Genomic DNA, 16786 nt, shown 5'->3' on the forward strand with positions numbered 1-16786 from the left:
GCTTCGTGTGTGCTGGTAGCGGTAACTTAGAAGAATAACCATCTCAGATACAAGCATGAGCAACCTTGTGGGAAACATGTGGCGAGTGAATTGGGACAACGAGGAACGCCTGGCCAGCGTAAACTCCTTTGTCCGGGGAATACCTTTGCTATTCTTTGACTATTCGGGAGAGTCAGGGATACTTAGCAGGTGTGCACACAAGGTATTTAGTATATGAATTCATGTACTTGTTAGTTTAAACAATAAAGGTACTTGTCAGTAAACACAGATCTCTCTGTGCCTCACTAATCATTGTTCTAAGAGGTATTTCTGACAACACTGTTTCAAGTTGAAACAAAATTGTGCTTATAACAACCCGCAGAATGTACAGAGACTGGTTGAAGCATCTGTGAAGACCCAGCTGCAACAGTCATTCCCATTAGCCTGAAAAGTTTTGAATAGGAGCATTGGTGTTAATTCAGCAGAGTCATTCAGAATAAGGCTTCCCCTTTGGCCTTGGTCACCCTCGAGTTCCTTCTGATTCCCTGTGATGAAAATTCCCTTCCACAGTCACAGTTTCCCCTCTCACTGTGATTTCTCTCTTTAGATCCATTTAGAACAGCAAAGAAAAATCTGATGAAGCACACACAAAATAGATCAGCTAACCTCCTGTGTCAATGGCCGGTTCAGTGGAAGCTGTCGCTGAGCTGTAGGTAGTCACACAGGCAGTTGACATTATGTCGTCCCTAATTACAGGCACTGCCTGGCTCAGTCTAATGGCCTCTCGTCCCTTGCTCATCCTGGCGTGCTTGTTGCCTTTGTAGTGTGCCTCAGCTTGACTCTACAAAGGAAAACAAATGGACCCTGCAATCAGGCTCATTCATAGAACATACAGCATAGAACACAGCACAGGTTCAACATTTTCAGCCCATGGTGTCTGTGTCGAGCATGCTGCCGAATTAAACTAATCCCTTCTGCCTGCACATGACCCACCTCTCTTCACTCCTTGCATCTTCATGTGCCTATTTGAAAGCCTTTTGAATGCCATAATCACATCTGCCACCACCACTGCCCCTGACAGCACATTCCAGGCACCCGCCGCTCCTAATTCTTAAATCTATGTCCTCTGGTATATGGAAAAACAGCCTTTTCCAAAACCTCTCGCTGGAAAACGCTATAGAGCTATTACAACAAAAATTTCATGCCATCTTGAAAGTTTCTTCCCCCAGGCGGTTAATCTGATGAACTATTCTAGTCACCATCCCAGCCCCCACCCCACCCCGCCACCACCATCTATTACCTTAGCCACTGCACTGTAAACACTTTAAACCACTTTTTACAATTCTGTTCACAGTGTAAACACCTGCTGGTATTCATGTACTTATGCACATTTTATTCCATATTCATATGTTAAACTCTAACTTTATTTTTATATACTGTAGTTCTTTATAATTGTTAAAGATTGTTGTTTTTTGTTGCACCAATACACCACAGAAAATTCCTAATACTTGTAACTATAGATGCCGAATATAGTTGATTCTTGATCCTTGAACATTTTTACCCAGCGAGAAGGGTTCTGGCTGCGTACTCTTCCTATGCTTCTTATTATTTTACAAACTCCTCTCAGGTCTCCCCTTAATTTTCCAAATCTGCAGAGAAAACAATCCAAGTTTGTCCAAATTCTCCTTCTTGTTATCACTCTCCAATCGGGACAGCATTCATGTAAACCTCTTCTGAATCCTCCACATCCTTCCTGTAATTGGGCAACCAGAAACGCACACAATGCTCCAAGTACGGCCTGACCAGAGTTTTATACAACTGCAACATATAACCATATAACAATTACAGCACAGAAACAGGCCATCTCGGCCCTTCTAGTCCGTGCCGAACTCCTACTCTCACCTAGTCCCACCGACCGGCACTCGATCCATCACCCTCCACTCCCTTCCTGTCCATATATCTATCCAATTTCACTTTAAACGACAACATCGAACCTGCCTCAACCACTTCTGCTGGAAGCTCATTCCACACAGATACCATTCTCTGAGTAAAGAAATTCCCCCTCATGTTACCCGTAAACTTTTGCCCTTTAACTCTCAACTCATGTCCTCTTGTTTGAATCTCCCCCACTCTCAATGGAAAAAGCCTATCCACATCACTCTATCTATCCCCCTCATAATTTTAAACACCTCTATCAAGTCCCTCCTCAGCCTTCTACGCTCCAAAGAATAAAGACCCAACTTGTTCAACCTTTTTCTGTACTTACTGACTCTTACTGATTCTTTTACTTCATGCTGCTAGTGGCAAACATGCCACATGCCTTCTTTATCACACTGTCTACTTTTTTGCCACTTTCAGGACCTGTGCACTTGGTCCTGAAGATCCCTGTGTTTATCACAGCTGTGAAATGTCTTGTATACTTTCCCTTTACATTCGACCTCCTCACACTTGCCTGAATTAAACTCCATCTGCCATTTCTCCATCCTTAACTGATGTATATCCCGCTGTATCCTTTGACGATCTTCCACGCTGTCTGTAACTTCAATTTTTGTGTTACCTGCAAATTTACTAACTAACCAAGGATCTGCTCTGGTACCTCTGCTCTCTGCTGTTTTATATATATGAAGGTCTCTGTTGACAGCACCAGCTTCTCTGCCTTCATCAGTCACCTTTATACCTCCTCAGAAAAACCCAGTTGTAAAGATATGACCTACCCCACACAAACCCATGCTGTCTGTGCCTATTAGTCCACGTTCTTCCAAATACACATGAATCTCATCCCTAGGAATCCTCTCCAGTAGCTTCCCTACCAATGATGTGAAGTTCACTGGCCTATAATTTCCCAGTTTATCCCTATTTCCTTTCATAAGCAAGGACATAACATTTGCTATTCATCAGTTCTCCAGAACTGCACCTGTGGCTAGCCAGGACACAGAGATTTATGTCAAAGCCCCAGCAATCACATCTCTTGCTTCTCTTAATAACCTAGGATAGATCCCAAGAGGTCCCAGGCAATTTAATATTCTGCAAGAGACCCAACATGATCTCCTTCTTGCCCAAAATATGCCCTAGGATTTTAGAACACCCACTGTCCTCTATGAAATTGCCTATATTCTTCCCATTCCTTAAGCCATGTTCTGTCTATTTCCAGATCTGTATTAAGTTTAATCGAGTCCTACAGCAATACAGCACAGATAAATACCCTGCAGTCCAACCAGTCCATGCTGACCGTTGGTGCCCAACCAGCTGGTCACAATTTCCTGCGGGACAAAGATCAGTTACAGATATGAATAGAGAAATGGCAGATGTCGTTTAATCTGGCCAAATGTGAGGTGTTGCATTTTGGGAGAACAAATGTAAATTTGACCACTACTCTTCCTTCTATGGGCAAGTCAATTCTGAATCTAGACAGCCAATTCACCGTGTCCTATCCATCTTAATCTTCTGGATGAGTCTACCATGAGGCACCTTGTCAAATGCCTTACTAAAATCTGTGTAGACAATATTCACAGCTTTACCTACTTCAATCACCTTCATCACCTCCTCAAAAACCACAGTCAAGTTAGGAAGATATGAGTTACCCCACACAAAGCCATATTGACTGTCACTATTTAGCCACAATTGTTGTTGCTGTTCAGTCGTTAAGTCGAGTCCAACTCTTCGTGACCTCGTGGACCATAGGGTCCATAGGGTTTTCATGGCAAGATACGGAAGTAGATTGCCAGGCCTTTCTTCCGCACAGATACTGCTGCTGCCCAGGGTGGGACCCGGCTGGGTTTGAACTCAGGACCATCTGCTTTGATCTCCAGTGCTGATGCCACGACACCACCAGCCGGCCTAAATTTCCTAAATACTTATAATTCCTATCTCAAAGAATCCTCTCCAGTGGTGGTGATGGTGGCATCCTTTAGTCTCGTGAGACCATGGATCTGCGCCTGGAAAGTCTTGCTTCAGTCTGTGTTGGTAGAGCAGCGTCTGTTGTGGCTGCAGAGGCCCACATGGGAGTGACAGTCTCGGCTTCAGCGACTGCATTTGAAGGCGCTGTCCTCCAGTGTTGTCTTGGTGCTGTTTTTCCGACGAGTGCGCTTTTCTTCAGCAGCAAGCCTCAGCTTCTCTTCTCCTCTTTTTAGGCCTCTGCGTAGTTCCAGCCTCCAGCAAGAGCAATCACTTGCGATGTCCTCCCACCTCTCGGCATTCATGTTCAGTGACTTCACGTCTCTCTTGCAGACATCTTTGAAACGAAGGTGGGGCCACCCTTGTGCTCTCTTGCTGGAGACCAGTTCCCCGTACAGCAGGTCTTTCGGGATCCTCCCGTCTGACATGCGGTGTACCTGGCCCAGCCAGCAGAGACGGTGTTGTTGGAGCAGGGTGAAGAGGCTGGGTATCTGGGCACGGGCCAGGACCTCATTGTTGGTGATTCGGTCAGTCCACGTGATGTCCAGGATGCGTGTCAGGCTGCGAAGGTGGAAGGCGTTGAGATGCCGCTCTTGTCTGTAGTAGAGGCTCCAGGTCTCGCTGTCGTAAGGCAGTGTGCTGAGGACACAGGCCCTGTAGACTGCAACCTTGGTGTGCGTCATCAGCTTTCTCTTCTCCCAGACTCTCTTTGTCAGCCTGGCGAATGTTGAGGCTGCTCGTCCAATCCGTCTGTTGATCTCGGGGTCTTGGGAGAGGCTGTCCGTGATGGTGGAGCCAAGGTATGTAAACTCGTGAACTACCTCCAGCTCGTAGTTCTTGATGGTAATGGCAAGGGGGTGCTCAACACCTTGGCCCAACACGTTGGTTTTCTTCAGGCTGATGGTCAAGCTGAAGTCCTGGCAGGCCCTTGAGAAGCTGTCCATGAGGCGTTGCAGTTGCTCTTCAGAGTGTGTTGCCAGTGCTGCATCATCTGCAAACAACATGTTCCTGATGAGTATTTCACGAACCTTGGTTTTCACCCTCATCCGGGACAGACTGAACGGCCTCCCGTCCGATCTGGTGTGGAGGTAGACACCATCAGTAGATGTTCCAAAGGTGTGCTTCAGCATGACTACGTAGAAGATGCTCAACAGGGTGGGGGCAAGCACACAGCCCTGCTTCACACCACTGCGGATGTTGAAGGCCTCCGAAGAAGAGCCGTTGACGCCCTTCATTTCTGTGTGGAATGACTGAACTATCCCGAGGAGCCTCGGGGGACAACCAATCCTGGCAACGATTTTGAACATGCTGTGCCTGCTCACAAGGTCGAAGGCCTTCGTAAGGTCAATGAAAGCGACGTAGAGTGGTTGTTTTTGCTCTCTGCATTCCTCTCGTAGCTGTCGAAGGGTGAAGATCATGTTGATTGTGGAGCATTCTGAGGTGAGCAAAGGCGAAGCTGATTCGAGGGATGAGCCATGCTGGTGTATTGCAAAGTTGGAGCATAACGTGTTCAAGATGGTGTTGGAGTCACCGGAGGTGGTGTTGAAGATGGAGTTAGAGCAAGCAATTCAGAGAGGTGTCATGGTCAAGGAGTTTCGGTGCCCATCCACCTAAACTGGGAGCGAGGTTGGATCAGCGCTGAGCCGATTGCGGTGAGGTGAGGCCTGGGAGCATAATGCTGCAACACGGCCCAGGTCCTAGTGCACAGCATGACCCGGTGTTTGGACGATTTAAATACCAGCCCAGATAGACTGGAAAGGCAGGGTGTTGAGACCGGAGGGAAGTGTTGGGCCAATTCCGCTTGCTCTTCCACAGTGTTCCCTTCGTTCTCCATGGCCCAGAGACTGCTCTGGGTGACATGCGCTTCGTGACTGCGAGCTTCACGGCGATTTGTCATGCTATGTGACGTACTGAGACCAAGGCTATGGACTTGCTGCAGCTGCTCCGGGATTTGGTTCGGTACGCTGTTGCTTGCTTTTATTGTTTCCATGACTTGCGTTTTTCTTTTCTTTCTCTGTGCATTTGGTGTTGGTCTTTTCTTAATTGGGTTCTTTTGGGTTTCTTGTTTTGTGGCTGCCTGTTAGGAGACAAATGTCCAGGTTGTATAATTTATACACACTTTGATAATAAATGTACTTTGACTTTTCTATTTGGCCTGCAAATCCTCTCTTGCGTTCATTACTAGTGTGGATCTGTCTGGCATTCTGGCTAAATATGTTGATCTTCTTAAGGTATTCAGGAAATGAGGTCATCTCCCTGCCTCCTCACCAGCCATATGACTGCACCATTGACCTCTTAACCAGTACTCATCCTCCCCAAAGCCGGCTCTTTTCCCTCTCTTGTTCAAAAGGGATGGCCATGAAGAGTATATCAAGGAGACATTGGCCTTTGGGTTCATCCATCTGTCAACCTCGGCAGCAGGGGCGGGCTTCTCTCTTGTGAGCAAGAAGAATGGCAATCTCCGCCCCTGCATTGATTATCGGCCCCTAAACAATATCACCGTGAAGAACTGCTACCCCCTTCTCCTGCTTGCCTCAGTGTTTGAACATCTAATCCGGAGCCCATCCTTCCTTGCTCGTGTATTGCTGCTCCAGTAATTTGGGAATAGAGGTGGAGGTGAGGATCGTCCAACAGTCAGATCCAGGCCCAGTTGAGAGACCTCCCAACCAGCTGTTTATCCCTGCCACAGTGCACCCCAAAGTGTTTAAATGGGGTCACTCCTCTCTCATCTGGCTGGCAGCCAGGAATTCAATGGACTTGAGAGTTTATCAAGAGATGATTTTGGTAGCCATCTCTGTCCCGAGACGTCCATAACTTTGTCTCTGCCTGTCCCACTTGCGGGTCTGTTATGTCCGTTGCCTGTGCCTCATCGCCCCAGGTCCCACCTCTCAGTGATTTCCTCACTGGGCTGCCCCCATCTAATAGAACACTACCATTTTGGTCGTTGTGTTTCAATTCTCCAAGGCTGCCCACTTCACTGCCCTCCCTAAGCTCCCGTCAGCTCATGAGAACATTACCCTCGTGGTTCAACATGTGTTCAGGATGCACGGCTTTCCTCAGGTCATTGTGTCTGATGGAGAACTATAGCTCACATCCTGTTTTTGGAAGGGGTTCTGACCTCTTGTGGGAGCCACAGCCAGTCTCTCATCAGGTTTCCACCTCCAATCTGCCAACCAGTCTGAGAGAGTGAATCAGGACTTGGAGACAAACCTGCACAGACTTCTCTTTTCCAACCCTATGTCCTGGAGCTCTCAATTGGTTAGGGCAGTGACTGCCCATAATAACCTCCAGATGTCCTCCACTGGCATGTCCCCCTTTGAATGCCAGAAGGGATTCCGGCCAATCTTCTTCCCTGACCAAGACATTGATAGGGAGTTCCTGCTGCTGAACAGTCGGCCCAATGCTACAGTGCACTTAGAGACGAGCCAGGGCTTCCTGCTGCGCGCCCAGAAACAACATGACTGGCAGGTTGATCAGCTCTGCTGACCGGTGAGACATCTCAGGCTACGAGAGAAGGTCTGGCTGGCACCATAAAGTCAAGACCCGCAATTTGGCCCCACACTATGTGGAACCATTCATAGTGGAAAAGGCTGTCAACAAGGTCTCATATAGATTGTGCCTACCAGCATCACTGAAGATCCACCCAGTGTTCCACGTTTTCCAGCTGAAGCAGGTGACTACCTTCCCCTTAGCTCCAGTCACCTCATCCATCCACCCTGACCCCACCACTTGGTGGATGCTCCCCTGGTCTGTACTATGTGGTGCTTCCTGGCACCTTACCAGGTGCGGGTTAAGGTCCAGTACCTCATGAATTGGGAGTGGTATGCTCCTGAGGAATGCTCTTGGATCCCGGCCAAAGAAATCTTGGAGAAATCTCTCATCCAGGACTTCCAATGGGCACAGGTTTGTGGCTCCTTGGGAGCTGCGCTGAGGGAGGGGGGCGGGGGGTGCCCTGTCACAACCACGGACTCTGCTACAAGGTCTATGCACCTGCGCAGGCGTGCTGCAGAATAGGTTTGGCAATCATGAGTATGTATGTGCCAGCTCATTCGTACTTCATTATGATGGTATTTAACTCCCTTCTTTTTGTTCTGGTCTTGATGAGACTTGACCAAAAGCACAGCAACATTTACACTCCCTGCTTACCCTCATTCTTGTTCGAGAGAGAAGACTACCGTTTCGATTGATGCTGTAAAGTGCAGCAATCATTTAGTATCTAGTTATTGGCTTCTAGCTGCAGTGTTGGCATTATCTTTCAGTTTGAGACTGCTAGTTAACTACCCTGTTGGCCTAGCTTTCATTGTTTTCCATTTCCTTTAAATTCTGCAGCAATTTGCCTTAAAGTCAGTGAACTGTTGATCTCTCTCTCTCTCTCTCTACCGCCCCCCACCCCCAACCATTTGAGCCATATCTGAACCAATTTGACACCTTGAATGTAAAGGATGTGAGTGAGGTGCTTAAAGATCACTTTACATCAGTGTTTACCAAGGAGAAGGATGTGGAGGCCCGTGAGGTCATTTTGGAGAATCCTAACATGCTAGAGCACTTTGAGATAAAAAAAATAAGAAGTGGGGCTCTTGAAGAACATTAAGGTGGATTAGTCTCAAGGCCCTGATGGATGTACCCCAGGTTATTGAAAGGCAGGTGATAAGATTCCTGGGGCCTTGACCTTTGTGTCATCTCTGGCCAGAGACAATGTCCTGGATGACTGGTGAGTAGCTAATTTTGTTCCATTATTTAAGAGGGGAAATAGGGATAATCCTGGAAAGATAGACAGGTGATTTTCACATCAGTGGTAGGGAAAGTAAGGGAAAGGAGTTTTTAGGGATATGATTAATGAGCTTTCAGAAAACCATGGCCTAATTTGGGACAGTCAGTATGCCTTTGTGTAGGGCAAATCATGTTGTATGAACTTGATTTGAGTTTTTCAAAGTGGAGACAAAGGTGATTGATGAAAGTAGAGCTGTGGATCTTGCCTAGATCGATTTTAGTATGACGTTTGACAAGGTCCATCCTGGGAGGCTCTTTGATGTTTGGTGACTTGGCTGCTTGGATTCAGAATTAGATACCCACAGAAGACAGGGGATAAGTGGGACTTATGGGACTTATTCTAACTAGAGCCTGTGACAACTCTGCTGTTTGGATGAAAATGTGCATGGGTGGGTTAGTAAGTTTGGATTCAATATGAAGATTGGTGGTGTTCTGGATAGTGTAGAAGTTTGTCAAAGAACATAACAGGATTTAGATCAGCTGCAGCCACGGTCACTATTACACCTTGGGGTGTCAGAGTTCGGAGTTCAATTCCAACCTGTTCTGTAAGAACGTTAGTACATCCCTCCCATATGCGCATGGGTTTTCTCTGCATGTTCCAGTGTCCTCCAGCAGTCCAAAGATGTACCAGTTAGCAGGTTAACTGGTCATTTTCAGTTGTCCTGTGATAGACTAGGGTTAAATCAATGGGTTGCTGTGGGCACAGATCAGTGGGACCTAGTGTATCACTAAATAAATAAAAATGGATGGAGAAGTAGCAGATGTGATTTAATCCAGCCAGATGTCGGGTGTTGCATTTCGGGAGATCTAATGTGAAGAGGCAGCACACTGATAGTGACAAGATCTTAACAGCATCGACATAGAGAGGGATACTGGGGTTCAAGTTTTTAGCTGACTAAAAGTGGCTGCACAGGTTGATCGGGTGGTAAAGAAGGTGTCTGGCCTTTATTTGTCAAGGTATTGAGTCAAGAGTCAGGAAGTTGCAGTATGTTGCCGATTTATAAACCTCGAGTCTAACCACGTTCAGTTCTGGTCGCCCCGTTATAGGAAGGATGCAGAGGCTTTGAAGAGGGTGCAGAAGAGGTTTATCGTGAACACACACAAAATGCTGGAAGAACTCAGCAGGCCAGGCAGGAGAGATACATAAGGTCCATATCCTTCCATTCTCTGCACATCTATGTGCCTATCATAAATACCTGATATTTTAAGTGCCTCCGATTTGAATTTCCTAGATGGGCCTAGTGTGTATTGCTCAGATTTACAGAATCTGCGGATTTTCTCTTGTTTGAGGTTTATCAGGGTGCTGACTGGATAAGAGAGCATGTGCTACAAGGAGAGTTGGACAAACTTGGCTTGTTTTCTCTGGAGCAGCAGAGACAAAGGGGAGACCAGATAGAGCCTTATAAGATGATGAGAGGCACAGACAGAGTAAACAGCTGGTATCTTTTTCCCAGGTTTGAAATGCCTAATTCTATAGGGCATGCATTTAATGTGATAAAGGGTAAGTTCAGAAATGATGAGCAGGACAAATTTTTTTCACACAGAGAATGGTGGGTGCCTGGAATGCAGTGCCAGGGGTGACAGTGGAAGCAAATATGAAAGAGGCATTTAAAACACATGTTATTTATGATAGGCACCTGAATGTGTAGAGAATGGAAGGACATGGACTTTACGTAGGCAGAAGAGATTCATTTAATTACCAGTTTAATTAGCTCAACATCATGGGCTGAAAAGCCTGTTCCTATTCCGTACTTCTCTATGTTCTATCTTCAAAAGCCTGCCAAAACATATTCCACTCCCCCCTCCTACCCCTCCTCACAGTTCCCCACCCTGCTCTCATGACTATATCCCTTCCCCACATGAAACCATCATGGTGGGCTTCACAGCTGAACAGGTGAGAAGACAGCTGAAACGTCTCAACCCAAACAAGGCTGCAGGACCAGATGGTGTCAGTACCAGGGTGCTCAAAGCCTGTGCCCCTCAGCTATGTGGAGTACTTCGCCATGTATTCAACCTGAACCTGAGGCTCTGGAGGGTTCCTGTACTGTGGAAGATGTCCTGCCTCGTCCCTGTGCCGAAGACGCCGCGTCCCAGCGGCCTCAATGACTACAGACTGATGGCATTGACCTCCCACATCATGAAGACCCTGGAGGGACTTGTTCTGGAGCTGCTCCGGCCTATGGTCAGGCCACACTTAGATCCCCTCCAGTTCGCCTACCAGCCCCGACTAGGAGTTGAGGTTGCCATCATCTACCTGCTGAACTGTGTCTACGCCCACCTGGACAAGCCAGTGAGCACTGTGAGGGTCATGTTTTTTGACTTCTCCAGTATGTTCAACACCATCCACCCTGCTCTGCTGGGGGAGAAGCTGACAGCGATACAGGTGGATGCTTTCCTGGTGTCATGGATTCTTGATTACCTGACTGGCAGACCACAGTACATGTGCTTGCAACACTGTGTGTCTGACCGAGTGATCAGCAGCACTGGGGCTCCACAGGGGACTGTCTTGTCTCCCTTTCTCTTCACCACAGACTTCAACTACTGCACAGAGTCTTGTCATCTTCAGAAGTTTTCTGATGACTCTACCATAGTTGGATGCATCAGCAAGGGAGATGAGGCCGAGTACAGGGCTACGGTAGGAAGCTTTGTCACATGGTGTGACAAAGTTTCTGCAGCTTAATGTGAAAAAGACTAAGGAGCTGGTGGTAGACCTGAGGAGAGCTAAGGCACTGGTGACCCCTGTTTCCATCCAGGGAGTCAGTGTGGACGTGGTGGAGGATTACAAATACCTGGGGATACAAACTGACAATAAACTGGACTGGTCAAAGAACACTGAGGCTGCCTACGAGAAGGGTCAGAGCCGTCTCTATTTCCTGAGGAGACTAAGGTCCTTTAACATCTGCCGGACGATGCTGAGAATGTTCTACGAGTCTGTGGTGGCCAGTGCTATCATGTTTGCTGTTGTGTGCTGGGGCAGCAGGCTGAGGGTAGCAGACACCAACAGAATCAACAAACTCATTCATAAGGCCAGTGATGTTGTGGGGATGGAACTGGACTCTCTGACGGTGGTGTCTGAAAAGAGAATGCTGTCCAAGTTGAATGCCGTCTTGGACAATGTCTCCCATCCACTACATAATGTACTGGGTGGGCACAGGAGTACATTCAGCCAGAGACTCATTCCACCGAGATGCAACACTGAGCATCATAGAAAGTCAGTCCTGCCTGTGGCCATCAAACTTTACAACTCTTCCCTTGGAGGGTCAGACACCCTGAGCCAATAGGCTGGTCCTGGACTTATTTCCTGGCATAATTTACATATTACTATTTAATTATTTATGGTTTTATTGCTATTTAATTATTTATGGTGCAACTGTAACGAAAACCAATTTCCCTTGGGATCAATAAAGTATGACTATGACTACTAAATGTCCAAACGCTGAAATGTTAATTCTGTGTAACTCTCCACAGATGCTGCCTGATCTGCCCAGAAGTTCGGTTTTATTTCAAATATCTAGCATTTATGTTGCTTCGTGCTTGGCCAATAAATACCGCTCACTGTTCCAATCTGCTCTCCACCAACTCCTGCTCATCAGGTCAGGAATGACCTGAAACGTAGGACACTTGCCTGGGAGTTGAACCGCCGGTGACAAATGTTGCAGGAAATGATATGCTTCTTACTGGGAGGTAGAGGAATCTTGAACAGAGGACTGATGACCACCCTCTGCACGACATCGATCTAGGTGGAGTCAAAGTACAGAACAACATCAGAACCAAGACATCACCCACAAGCTCCAATAGTAATCAGGAGCAATAGTGTGCTGGGAAAACTCAGCATCTGTGGGAGGAAGGAAATTGTCAACAGTTTGGGTCAAAACCCTACATTAGGATTTCAGATGTCAACAGTTTCTTTCCTACGACACATGCCGCTCGACCCATTGACTTCCTCCAGCAGACATGGGGTGCTTTAGATCTCTTCTACTTCCTGTGGTAATAAGTTGGCTTGGCCCAAAAAATTAATAAGAAAATACATAAGATCATCACAAGTAAATGTTTGAACAAACAGTGAGCAAGATGGCACCAGCAAACAATGTGGTATCCTTCAGACAGTCCATGAAGCCATTTATTTTACTTATTTCAAATATGACTCTACTACTAAGCTATATGCGATTGGAACCTGTGATTTACATGTTGATGATGTGTATTTCAGCTGACTGAGTGATCTAGTGCTTTGCTGTCTCTGCAAACCTCTCTGTTCAGTGAGGTTTGGAGAGGAGTGCGCAGCCTGGAGGCAAAGAAGATGGGATGCGAGCCCATGATCGCCTCCATTTTTCACCAATCTCGCTGATTAAAGCACCGAGCATGATTGAAATTAATGAGGCTGAGAGGGGAAGGGGAACGGGTGTTCACTGCCATCAGCCCGCATTCGATCAATTTCCCTCTCCCTCTCTGCTGCCGGAGCAAAGTGCCAGAGTCTTGGGCCTTGTGCAAGGTTTGATCAGTGCACTTTGTGGATTGGACTCATTTTTACAGGATTCTAAACTTCATGTTACATACATTCCTGATTTCTGGCTACTCTTTTTTTTTTTAATTGCTATTTTGCACAATTATGATTGTGGCAGACCAACTGTGTGGCCTGCAGTCAACAGCACTAAATAGATCTGAACTGAACTACACTGAACGTTCCTGGACTGTTTCATGGACTCTGCGGTTTGATGTTTAATATTCTGTGTGCTATTCGCTCATAGTTTGCTATTTGCACCAGATGTTCTCTTTTTGTGCTTTCGGCGTTTCATGTTTTCTTTGAACGGGTTCCATGGTGTTTCTTTGTTTGGTGGCTGTCTGTGAGGAAGACGATCTCAGGGTTGTATACTGCATACATACTTTGATAACAAAAGGGGACAGCTACAGTCATTTAAGGACTCTGTTATATTGCTATTTCTTGCTCATTACTTATTGCTATTGATTTATACCTGCATTTGCAGTGTGTTTACAGTCACTATTCAATTCTCGTGGTCATGCTCTCTCTCTCTCTCTCTGTGAGGACTCTGCTATATTGTTATTTCATGCTCGTTACTTATTGCTATTGATTTATACCTGCATTTACATAGTTTGTTTACAGTCACTATTCAATTCTCGTGGTCATGCTCTCTCTCTCTCTTTCTCTCTCTCTCTCTCTCTGTGAGGACTCTGCTATATTGTTATTTCATGCTTGTTACTTATTGCTATTGATTTATACCTGCATTTGCACAGTGTGTTTACAGTCACTATTCAATTCTTGTGGTCATGCTCTCTCTCTCTCTGTCTCTCTCTGTGAGGACTCTGCTATATTGTTATTTCATGCTCGTTACTTATTGCTATTGATTTATACCTGCATTTACACACTGTGTTTACAGTCACTATTCAATTCTCGTGGTCATGCTCTCTCTCTCTCTCTGTGAGGACTCTGTTATATTGTTATTTCATGCTCGTTACTTATTGCTATTGATTTATACCTGCATTTACATCGTTTGTTTACAGTCACTATTCAATTCTCGTGGTCATGCTCTCTCTCTCTCTCTGTGAGGACTCTGCTATATTGTTATTTCATGCTTGTTACTTATTGCTATTGATTTATACCTGCATTTGCACAGTGTGTTTACAGTCACTATTCAATTCTTGTGGTCATGCTCTCACTCTCTCTCTCTCTCTCTCTGTGAGGACTCTGCTATATTGTTATTTCATGCTCGTTATTATTGCTATTGATTTATACCTGCATTTGCACAGTGTGTTTACAGTCACTATTCAATTCTCGTGGTCATGCTCTCTCTCTCTCTCTCTGTGAGGACTCGGCTATATTGTTATTACATGCTCGTTACTTATTGCTATTGATTTATACCTGCATTTGCACAGTGTGTTTACAGTCACTATTCAATTCTCGTGGTCATGTTCTCTCTCTCTCTGTGAGGACTCTGCTATATTGTTATTTCATGCTCGTTACTTATTGCTATTGATTTATACCTGCATTTACACAGTGTGTTTACAGTCACTATTCAATTCTCGTGGTCATGCTCTCTCTCTCTCTCTGTGAGGACTCTGCTATATTGTTATTTCATGCTCGTTACTTATTGCTATTGATTTATACCTGCATTTACATAGTTTGTTTACAGTCACTATTCAATTCTCGTGGTCATGCTCTCTCTCTCTCTCTCTCTCTCTGTGAGTACTCTGCTATATTGTTATTTCATGCTTGTTACTTATTGCTATTGATTTATACCTGCATTTGCACAGTGTGTTTACAGTCACTATTCAATTCTCATGGTCATGCTCTCTCTCTCTCTCTGTGAGGACTCTGCTATATTGTTATTTCTTGCTTGTTACTTATTGCTATTGATTTATACCTGCATTTACATAGTTTCTTTACTGTCACTGTTCTATAGGTTTGCTGAGCACGCCCACAGAAAAAGAATCTCGGGGTTGGATGTGGCGACCTATGTACTCTGATAATATTCACTGGCACCTCCTTAGTGCTAAAGGTTTCGAGGGGATGGGATTTGTTAGGTGTATTCAGGAAGAATATGTGTACAGGCTGATTACAGAAGAGGCCATACCAGATCTACTATTGGGAAATTAAGCTGATCAGGTGTCAGATTGTAATAAGGGATGTAGTCGGTCAGTCAATGCACAATGGAAATGTGGAGGTTGTGTATGGAACACCTGAATGGGGTTCTGGATAGGACTGAGGCAGGGAAAGGGTAGTAGGGTGAAGGAACCATGGTTGACACATCTAGTAAAGAGGAAGAAAGAAGCTTATTTAAGGTTTAGGAAGCAAGGATCAGACAGGGTCCTAGAGAGTTAAAAGGTAACCAGGAAGGAGTTTAAGAATGAACACAGGCACTGTAATGCCAGGATTTTCTGGAGGGTCCTTTGTTCTACCACAGCCTCAGGTATGTCCAGTTTAGCTCCCATAATAGAGACAACCTTTCTAATCAGCTTGTTGAGCCTGTTGGCATCACCCATGTTGATGCCATTGCCCCAGCACACCACCACATACTGGTGACAACAGACTGGTAGAACATCTTGCCATTAACCCGGTATTCTGCCTTGAAATTCAACCTCCAAAATGAATCAATTCACACCTTTCCAGGTTAAACTTACTAACCCAACCTTCTAATTCCTCAACCTATTAACTTATAAAAATCACAAAGAGCAGGACTTCCGGAACAGATCCCTGCAGGGCTCTACTGTGGGTATTTAAAGCTGCCCATGCATCGCCAGTGCCAACCTGTCCACCATCAAGGACATTGTTTTCAGAAAGATGCTGGAAGAAGCCCAGCAATATTCTGAAGAATCCCACCCACCCTGCTTATGGACTGTCTGTCCCACTCCCATCAGAGAAGAGACTGCGCAGCATCCATGCCAGGACAGCAGTGTTAGCTGTGAGGAGGATGCTAAGAGGATGCAGGGTGACTTGGATAGGTTAGGTATTGGGCAAATTCATGGCAGATGCAATTTAATGTGGATAAATGTGAGGTTATCCACTTCAGTGGCAAGAACAGGAAAACAGATTATTATCTGAATGGTGGCCGATTAGGAAAAGGGGAGGTGCAACGAGACCTGGGTGTCATTGTACACCAGTCATTGAAAGTGGGCATGCAGGTACAGCAGGCGGTGAAAAAGGCGAACGGTATGCTGGCATTCGTAGCAACAGGATTCAAGTACAGGAGCGGGGAGGTACTACTGCAGTTGTACAAGGCCTTGGTGAGACTACACCTGGAGTATTGTGTGCAGTTTTGGTCCCCCAATATGAGGAAAGACATTCTTGCCATAGAGGGAATACAAAGAAGGTTCACCAGATTGATTCCTGGGATGGCAGGACTTTCATATGATGAAAGACTGGATCGACTAGGCTTATACTCTCTGGAATTTAGAAGATTGAGGGGGGATCTTATTGAAACGTATAAAATTCTGAAGGGATTAGACAGGCTAGATGCAGGAAGATTGTTCCCGATGTTGGGGAAGTCCAGAACGAGGGGTCACAGTTTGAGGATAAAGGGGAAGCCTTTTAGGATTAAGATGAGGAAAAACTTCTTCACACAGAGAGTGGTGAATGTGTGGAATTCTCTGCCACAGGAAACAGTTGAGGCCAGTTCATTGGCTATATTTA

General features: G+C 45.8%; 1 long non-coding RNA gene across 2 annotated transcripts in view; it reads left to right on the forward strand.

The window, feature by feature from the left end:
* The window catches only part of LOC134340750 (uncharacterized), a 130291-nt gene that overhangs the window by 51181 nt on the left and 62324 nt on the right, over positions 1-16786 (forward strand). The window lies entirely within an intron of this gene.

The sequence above is a fragment of the Mobula hypostoma genome, chromosome X2, assembly GCF_963921235.1.
Source record: "Mobula hypostoma chromosome X2, sMobHyp1.1, whole genome shotgun sequence".
Lineage (NCBI taxonomy): Eukaryota > Metazoa > Chordata > Chondrichthyes > Myliobatiformes > Myliobatidae > Mobula > Mobula hypostoma.